Source organism: Netta rufina (genome assembly GCF_964035555.1).
Source record: "Netta rufina genome assembly, chromosome: 21".
NCBI lineage: Eukaryota > Metazoa > Chordata > Aves > Anseriformes > Anatidae > Netta > Netta rufina.
The window spans coordinates 10,866,416-10,874,835 of record NC_140145.1 but is presented as its reverse complement, the minus strand read 5'-3'; positions in this window follow the sequence as shown (position 1 = coordinate 10,874,835).

Sequence of the window (8,420 nt, the reverse complement as noted above, 5' to 3'; positions counted from 1 at the left end):
TCAAAATAAAACCGGGTCCCAAATGCAGCCCTCGGTGAGCCCAGAGATGAAGGTATTCCACCCCGAGCCTCGGCTGCGCCGCCTCACAATGCTCTGCCATTAGCAATCAGCATATCGGCGCGGCATTGCGGCCCGCTTCATAGAAAATCAAGAGGCAAAATAATTGAGTCAATAGCGATACGAAAGGATTGCTCCTTCAGCCCTATTCTTTTGCTAACAATTCTTCAGCAGGGCTGAAAATTCAAAAGCTCGGGGAATCAAAAAAGAATTGATTTGATTCAGAGCTTCAGCCTGGGCTGTATTTAACACATCATTTTTGCTTGCTCTACATATAATAGAAACTGTTTGAAGGCAGCAGGGCTGCCTTTGGGGCAGAGAGACAGCCGGGGGCGTGAAGCAAGGGGGCAGGAGGATGCTGGGGACCAGCTCTGGTCACTGCCAGAGACAGGGCAGAGCTGCGACTTCCCGACCCACACCCACTCCGGCAGGACCCTCTGTCCCGATGCACTGCTGTGTTTTGAAGACCTGCTGGGCCCACAGAGGGTGATGACACCCCCAGGTGCTGAGGATCCCAGCTGTTCCCCCTTAGCCAAGCCCAGCCAGGACCACGGCAGAGGTCCCAAAGAGAAGCAGCCAGCAGCACAGATCCACACTGTGTCATCTGCTCCATCAGAGCTGCCGCTGGTCCCATCCATCAGGATCAAGGACAGAAGCTGTGGTTTGAGGGCACAGCGCAGCACTGGGGACATTTCTCCTTGTGAGAAGGCAGGAGGTGCCCTCTGATCCCTGCCTTACCTGCCCGGACCTGGGGCCACCACCAATTCCCTCCTGGCAGGCAAGAGGTGACAAGCAGAAGGATGCAGCTCCTGCCCAGCACAGCGGGGTGGGCACTGCCCGGGGTGCTCCTGTGTCCCCTGGCAGAGCTGCTCCCAGGGCTGGGCTTAGTGCGGGGAGGGGTCTCTGACCATTACCTGCTTCTCAGCAAACATACAAATACGTGCTTGTGACTTTTGAAACCTGTCTGCAAGCCCCTCTGCCCCAGCACTGCACTCACACCCCACCTTTGAGCACTGAGATGTACAAGCAAGTGCAAAGTTTCCCTGCGTTACGGGCAAACGGGGTGGCAACAAAGCACCAGGAGAGGCCCAGCAACAAGAACAGGCCTCATGGCCCCCTACCCAAGACCCATTTACAAAACAAACACACAGTTACTGGAGGAGGCATTAAAACATCAGCAACAACACGGAAATTCAGCCAGTCCTGCCTCCAGCCCTCTGCTGTAATGCATTTCCAGCAAATCCAAACTGTCTTCGAATTGTCCCCGCGCAGGAGTGCCGGCACCTCCAAGGCCATTACGGCCCTAATGAAGGCCGTATGCTCCCTGCTGACACAGCGGGGACATGCCAAGCCACCACCGAGGCAGCTGATTTGATGTGTTGACGAGCAAGTCATGTTGCTATAATAAGAAGTGTTTATTTGAATAATAAGGTCAGGGAGTTAAGTAGTTGGTATTCCACTCGTATGAAGCAGTTTGCACAGTGTCACTAATAATTAAAGGGGTTTTTTGACTAATCTAGTTGCTCTTCCTAAATATACTCTACTCTGTTCAAGAAACTCATCAAAGCAGCGAAGTGATCTTCGAGGTTATTAATCTCCTTTGCTCCACAGCTGGAGCAAATTTATTTGCTTGAATTAGCATGTAATAAACTTATAATAAAGCTGCCATATCCCTCGCTTTAGAGAGATAGTTTGTGTAATGGGTAGTTAAATCTAGGTAATGTAGCAATAGTCTTTAGGCTCGGAGATCAGAAGGAAAAGGAAAAAAAAAAAAAAAAAAAAGAAACAAACACAAAAACACCACACTGCTGTTACCTCCAGTGCCCAGGCTGGAGAGCAGCTCCTTCCCGGCAGGGCTGCCAAAAACCAGGAGGCTGACCCCAGCTGCCCTCGGTGTGCCCCCTCCAGCTGGTCAGACCTTCCCCAGCCACAGAAAGAGGAATAACCCCCAAAACAGCACAGGTGGGCTGGCAGCGAAGGGTAAAACCAGGCAAAAATAACCCCCAAAGGGTGGGTGAAGGGTGGGTGAGGGAGCCGGGGCGCTGGGGTGGGTGGCAAAGCCTTCGGTGGGGTGGTGGGAGGTGGGCAGTGGGCAATGGGTGGTGGGCAATGGGAGATAAGAAATGGGCAAAGGGAGATAGGAAATGGGAGATGGGAGACAGAAAACAGGCGATGGGCGATGGGTTGTTGGAGCTGTGGCACCTGTGGGGAGCACAAGGAATTGGGCCGGGCTGGGCACTGTGTGCCTAAGTGAGGGGAATTAATTTGCTTCAGCTCACCAAGCTGAGCCTTTACGGTTTGTAGTTTCCCTCAAACAATAAATCCTTGCCTCTCCTTTCCGTGTAGCACTTGCTGCACAGGCTCCTAATGGCGAGAAGCGGCCCGGTGCAGACCGATGTGGGCAGATAGCAGAGTTCAGTGGCACGGCTGGGGGCTCACCCCCACCCTTCCTCCTCACGGGCCATTATTCACAGAGCCTGAGCAGTAAATAATTTTTCTCTCTCCGTTGCAGCTCTTTTCTGTTGTTGCTGGAGCTGCTCTGTGCTGCAGAAGGGCCTGGGCATTAGCCAGAGGTGTCAGAGGTGTTAGACAAGGTATTAAGGAGGTGTCAATGGTGAAATAGCTGGGATTACAGTAAAGTCTAAATAAGGTGTAAAATAAAACCAAAGGTGATAAAGTCATTGATAAGAAAAGCTGGAGAAAAATGGGAGTGCAATTATTTTTCATCCCAGTTGTTCACTCTCGCAGTGCATTATCCGTGGCTTTGCAGCGACTTAAGGAAGATCTGTCCTCGGCGCAGCGTGTCCTGTCCGTGCAGCTGCAGCGTGCTGGTGCCCTCACCGCCTCCAAGCATTGAGGAACCGGGTGTGCAGCTCCCCAGGGGCCTCGTCCCCATTCCCTCGGGCTGTGGGGATTCTGGGTGACCAGCTGGGGTTGTTGGGGTTTCTCCTGCCTCCTCCTGACCAGCACGTTTCAGTCATAGCTTCCGAACACTGCACTGGCCCAGCTGCTTGTGGTGCTCTCTAGGACGGACACCCCAGTGCCACGCTCCCCTGCCCTGCTCCAGCCTCTTTGCACACCAGGAGAACACAGCAGAAAAAAAGTTGAAGGAAAAAAAAATTAAACATATTTATTATCAAACTACCTCTGGCTATATATTTATTTCCCTCTGACGTGCTTTTAGGGCTCTGGCACAGCCGTCTCCCGGCCCCTGTGCAGGAGAGCTGGGGAGCGCTGCGCCTTGGGGGGCTCGGCCACCACCACCACCACCACTTTTTGTGTCCTTCAGAGAACAGAAGGCCACAAAGCACTGCAAAGTTAAATGCCTGCCTTACCCCAAAACATGACTGTGAGGAGGCTGGAAGGGTTCTAGTAACAAAGCAAGGAAAGCACCTGCTGCAAACATCATGGCGGCGACATGCAGCCTTTGCCCAGGAAGATGCCCAGAAGCAAACAACCCCCTGCCTCGGGGTTTTACCCCAGCCCCACGTCTGGGGTAGGGCGCAGGCTCTGACCCACTGCGTGCGCAGCGCTGAGGACCCGCACCCAGCAGCAATGTTGGCTCCACAAAACGAACCCCGCAGTGAAATGCAAATTACTGCAGGAGGGGGAAAGATGTCTTAAGGAGCTCCATGCTGAGCCACAAAAATTATGCTGTTACTGCTGGCAAAGTGCAATTATTTTATTTTCAGGCCAGCTCTGGGACCCAGCAGCCTGCTTCTCCCTGCTGCAGCCCCAACGCTGCCTTGTCCAGGCTGGGAACTCGCTGGTGCCTTCAGAAGAGGTGGCAGCAGGCCGGGTTGTGCCTGGCCACCTGTAGGGACTTCGCCTTCACCCCTCTGTCACCCCACAACCCCTCACCAGGCAGCACAGCCTGCTCGAGGCTGCCTCCCCCAGCACAGACAGCAAACTACGGGGAAAAAATATAACACCAGAGATGATTCCCGATGGCAAATCAACAAATTAGCCTCGATTACTCTCCGGGTCTCAAACCCTTATTTTTCTCATGCTCATCAGTGGTGGCTGTTGAGCCGTTTTGGTCCCACAGTGCTCATCCCCATGCCCCCAGACCCCAGGGACCCCCTGGCAGCGTGGCAGGGCCCAGCCAGAGGCACAGGGCACAGCACCCAGCACCAAACCTGCCTGCATGGACAGAGGGGCTGTGCAAGGCAGCAGGGCTGGTGCATCCCAAAAATGCATTCACAGGAACCCCAGTGGTATGCAGGCTGCAATGCCAGAGCTTCGCTGAGGCTCCCGTTCCTGGGCTTGGGAAGCAGCAGCCCCTGGGGTTTACTGACGTGAGATTTCTCCCAGGAGACCTCCAGGGGAATAGCTCTGTCGAGGAGGAAAAAGAAAAAAAAAAAAAAAAAAGAAAAGAAAAAAAAAAAAAGTATTTAAAAACATGATCATCTGCAATTCTTTTGCTGCCATGAAGTGTTATTAACTGATTGGGTTTCATCACCTCGTACCTCGCTGCTGCTCAGGCTGATTGTCCCGGATTTGCATTTCCCTTGGCCAAGAGCTTCCACGTGTGCCCACAGCCCGGGGCAGGGGCAGCTCTCCCAGCTGGGAGCAGAGCCCTGGGGGTCTGTGGTCATCCTGCAGGTGAGCAGGGGGCTGCCATGCCCTGGGACAGCCCAGAGCAGGGGTGTGGGACCCGGCAGCTCTCTGTCCCAACGTGGAGCCATAAGGGCTCATAGGTTCTGGCTCTCTGAAGTGGCACAAAGCTCCCAGGCAGGCGGGCAGAGGCAGAGAAGATGTTTTAAAAAATGAATGTGTGCAGGCAGCAGATTGATGTGCTGGTCAAGTACAGCCCGGGTTAGCATCAGGTACACGAGCCTGGCGTCCGGCCCCTGGTTACATTCTTCATTAATAATGCCTTTGCTCTGAAACTATTTCCATCACCGCAGCTTTGTGATGCACGCCGTGACGTGGCCCACTGCATCCCGCTGCTATTTCAATCTTCCTGCGGAATAAGCAGTGAACTAAGTGAGATTAAAAACCCAACAGAGGTGAGCAGCCTCCTGCTCATTAGAGGGGGGCAGCTGTGAGAGCACCTTGAACAAGGAGGTGCCATGCATGTCCCAGAGCCAAGCAGGGCAGGTGCTGCAGGTGGCCACGAGCCCTTCCCATACCAACAAATGGGTAGAGCCCAGGGGTCCTCAGCCACCACAGCTCAAAGCTGGCTTGGGGAGGGGTCCCTGCACCCCTCGCCAGCACCCCCCGGCTGTGGGAGCACACTGAGGGGCCCCCTGCCTCTGAACTCCCCCAGGACATGGTAGAGAGAAGCGGCAATGCTGAGGCTGAGCTGGGGGGCCCATCCTGCAGCCCCCACACTGCCCCAGCCCTTTCCTTCTGGGGTCCTACACCCCAACAGGGCAGCTAAGGTTTAAGAGGCGTTTCAACTTTTTGGGAGGTAAATATAAAAACATTCATATTTATGAACAACTCTTGTCACTACCATATGCTGTGTTCCCTTTCTGTACATGAAACAAGCTGTTTTCAAGCTTTTTAATTATACAAAACGGAGCAAAGTCTTAGCAGAACAATTAGATAGAGGGGCGGAAGGGAAATAACTTCTCCCCATAACACAAGCAGGGATGGGGGCTCCTTCCCCTGGCGAGGACTGCAGGGATGGGGCCAGTTGTTCTGCCTTCCCAGCCGTGTGGTTTCTGTTTGCCCTTGTTCCTGAATCGACTTTAGGCAGAGCGATGCACGGGCAGCCCTGGCTCTGTGCCTCTGGGTGCAGTGATGTCAATTGGGATTTTGGAGGTGCTTCCACTGCACCCCCAGTAAAGCGCTCCAGCCCCAGCCCAGAGTGTCCCCACACACAGCCCCCACAGTGGCTGCATTCCCAGCCTGAACCAGCTCAGATCGGCTATTTCAGGTCTGTCAGCTCTTATTAATGTAGCTTGCAGCATGAGCAAACCAGGATAAAACAGCACTTTCATTAGCCTACGTGTGTGTTTTGTGTGTGCGTAATGCCCCACCCCAGCCCCGCTGCACTGGGAAGATCAGTAGTTGGCAGTGAGGATTTGGGGAGCTGTGGTCTTCCCTCCTCACCCCTGTCTGCCCCCCAACCTCTGCCTCAGCCCCATTCCCTTGTCAGCTTCTCCCCCCAGAGCCAAGCCCCAAAATGCACCCATCAGCAGCTGAGCAATGGATGAGCAGGCGGCGGTGTTTGGTGTTGGACCTACACAAACAAAATAATTGGAAAGTCAACAGTTCAGGGAACAGAGCGCTGCAGCAGGCCCCTCCGTACTAAATATTACTTTAAACGTACAAAATGCCATCTCTCTAAACAATCAAACTCCGCTGCTGCGTCTCAGAAATTGCCACCTACGGCTAATGTTCCAATTTTAAACGCATCCTCGAGTCAATCTTTGTAAATTCCACATTAAATATTGATCAGCCCCGGAGAGGCTTGGCGCCGTGCGTGTAGCAGAGCTGAGCAGCTCTCAAGCAGCGGCTGCTGAGCCCAGACCTAGCCCCAAGAGACCGCGACCACCGCAGAAGCTTCTCCTCACCACACGAGCCGGGCACTGGAGGAGTTTTGATGATGCTTCCTTGCTTTGGACCTCACCAAGATCCCCAGCTCCCTGCATCACCCGGAGGCGGGGATGCTGCATGTAGGGATTCTGGAGCAGGAGATGGGCATTTTGGGGCATTTAGTTGGTTTTCATAGAATACTTACAATGACAGCAATGGCAGCAGTTTCCCCTGATGTTGACCCAACACTTGAGCATCTCAGCAGCTCCCGGCCCTGCTGGACACGAGGCAGCAGCCACGGCTCAGGGAGTCGTGACCAGGTGTGCCCACAGGCCGCAGTCCTCGTCCCCTCCTTTGCCCTGACTGTGCTGCAACAAGGAGAGGAGCAGCAGCAGCAAGGACAGCCCTTCTTCCCCATGATTAATTGAGGCCGACGCAGGGCCCCGAGGCACAGCGTGGCGGCGGTACCTGTGTAATTTCTGAGGTGTTGCAGCTGCGGCAGCGCGCTGCAGCCCCGTGGCTTTCCCCCGGCCTCGTTTGTCACAGCCTGGCTCTGACAGAGCTGTGTCTGCAAGGCAGTGCAGCCACTTCTGGCTGGTTTCCTCCCAGGTCTCACACTGCTGTGCTTGCTGCTGTAAAACCAGGTGAGCACCCACCTCTGCCGTTCCTCCAAAGCTCGAGGACCCAAGGGTGCGACCAGGGCTCGCTCCGCTTCCATGCTCCCAGCGTGACAGCTTCAGGGACCCCAAACTCAAGGCACCCTCCACAAACAGGTCACCGTGCCTGCCTAGAGAAAAGCAGACACCTGCCTCCTCCCGGGGTACCACAGCCACAGGAGCCGGCGTGTGCAGCCAGGGCACTGGCAATGCCCTTACAGCCATTGGGAAAAACATCTCCTGGTGATCAAACTGAGAAAGTTTAGTCTGGAAGACTTGGGAAGAAAAGAAGAAGGAATTCCAGCCATTTATTTTTTATAGAGATGCTTTTCTCCTTACACTGACACTTTAACAAGAGCTTAATGAACAGCATTTTCTTGCTTTCGAGAAGTTCAGACAGGCCAGATAAAGTTACCAATTCATTAGCATCCCATCATGAACGTAGCCTCCATATTCCCCAGCCATATGGTCAGCACAGTATGCCTCCAAAAAGCAGGGACATCCACAAAGGCTTTATTGCCATCAACCATCACGTTAAAGCAGCCCAAGGTTTTATGGAGAATGGGAACATCTCATTTCAGGCTCTTTTGGGTGTAAAGGAAGAGGGTTTGGGCTTGGAAGCAAGGTGACCTTGTGGGAAGAACATGTCCCTCTTACTGCAGACTGGATTTTAATCAGTAGTGTGGATGCACATCTCCAGGAGCTACCTGCCTGGGTGGAGACTGAGTAGCTGCTTCTGCCTTCCTGCAGATAAATCCCAGAGCAAGCACTCAAACCTCCAGCGGGCTGGCCTGTGTGCCCAGCCACGAGATATACCTGACCTGGAACCTCAGCCAGATGGGGAAAATCGCAACTTCTCCCCATTTCCATGGTGTGCAGGCCCAGCAGCCACTGTCAGCACCTGCAGACACCATCTGGAGCCAACACCCCATATATATAACCCTTTCTCCAAGCGCTCCAGCACCTTGCCTGGTAGACGAGTGGGCAGTGGGAAAACCCAGATCAGGGCTTAGCATCCCCAGCATCTGCCTCCAGGTCCCCAGCACTGTGAGCCTGTTTTCTAGCAAGTAAATTACTTCTTCCCTGTTCTGGAGCTCCGCCTGCGATTCAGTAGGACACAGCAGGAGAGTTTGTGCTCCTTCTGCATTAGCTGACCTGTGTCAGCATTTTATTCTGCAGCCCTGTAGGTTTTTTAGCCAAAAAAAAAAAAAAAAATCA